We start from the raw sequence: 1,380 nt of genomic DNA, 5'->3' as shown, positions 1-1,380 counted from the left end.
CTATAATTGGCTTTCTGAGCTATCTCATTTCACTTAAAGCTACTCCATTTACAGATGAGGAAACTGGGGAGGTAGAATGTTTTGCCCAACATCATACAGCTAGGAAACATCACAGGCAGGATTTAAACCCAAATCTGATTCCCAGGAATAAGACATGACTGAAACAATTGAGCAACCACTATTGACTCCAGAATCAGGGTGTTTCCCACTGTGCCAGGCCACTTGAAATCCAATCCCAAATCTACAAGTGTTTGTTGATTGCTCCCTTTAGAAAGAATTGCTAGAATCATCAACTCACCTAGGTACCCATTCTTAATGTAAAATAAATCTTTCTTGCATTCATCAGTGAGTCAGTGGAGTTCCTGAACCTCTTCTTGGCTTCTTTGAATAACAGCAAAACAGAAAAATGGAAGATGACTCTAGTCAACATGAACAGAAACCTCAACAGAGAAGACTGAAGAGAAGATCAAACTAGAAGAAGAGCAGAAACAAATTTTGGAGAAGTACAAGCGAGTCTCAGCAGATATAGAGAACTTGTGGTGGCAGAGCCAGAAATTGGTAGAAGAAACAAAATTATATAGTATTCAAGGTTTCTATAAAGATTTATTATACGTTGCTGACATTTTGGAAAAGGCAACAAGTGTCCCAAAAGATGAAATAAGGGAAGAAAATCCCCATTTGAAGAACTTGTATGAGGGTCTTGTTATGACTGAAGTCCAGATTCAAAAAGTATTCAAAAAGCATAGTTTGCTTGCACTAAAACCATTGCACTAGTAACCAAAGTTGGGTATGAAATACATGGGAGAACCTGATTTGGTGGGTATTGTTAAAGAACCATAGTAATCTGACTTCCCCACACCTAGATGCTGTATAGCTATTCAATGAATGTTTTTCCTTCAAATAGTTTTTACATTTTCTCACCTTTTATGGAAGACTTAAAGTAACTAGTGGCTCAACAGAAAGTTCACCTATCTTGAAATTGTATTATTTAATGAACTGAATAATTTGAAAGATCTGCAAATTGATTCTAATATTACATATTTAAAAACACAGAGTTTCTGAAGCATTCTTGTAGTTGTATAGTATCTTGAATCATGATTTATCTGTTAAAAACCCTAAGTTCTTTAAAGGTATGTACAGACAATAAAATACCTCCAGAAATTATTTAAATTTTTTTTAATGCCCTCTAACTCTAATTATTATATCAATAATAAAAGTAACTTGGCATTTCTTAAATCATTTTCCAAATAACTGATGTATCCTCCAAAATCAATAACACAGTGAAAATTATGTAATAAACACTAAAGCCATTCTTGGTTAATTGACTGATTCATCAGTAATCAATTGACAAGCATTTCTTAAGGTTATTTATTTAACATA

At 33.8% G+C, this 1,380-nt stretch overlaps 1 pseudogene; it reads left to right on the top strand.

Annotated features, from left to right (window-relative positions):
* Window positions 1-406: 406 nt before the first annotated feature.
* LOC111721280 lies at window positions 407-840 on the top strand (annotated as a pseudogene).
* The last annotated feature ends 540 nt before the right edge of the window (window positions 841-1,380 follow it).

The sequence above is a fragment of the Sarcophilus harrisii genome, chromosome 6 (assembly GCF_902635505.1).
Source record: "Sarcophilus harrisii chromosome 6, mSarHar1.11, whole genome shotgun sequence".
NCBI lineage: Eukaryota > Metazoa > Chordata > Mammalia > Dasyuromorphia > Dasyuridae > Sarcophilus > Sarcophilus harrisii.
The sequence above is the reverse complement of the archived record's forward strand: the minus strand, read 5'-3'. Positions and strand labels throughout refer to the sequence as shown.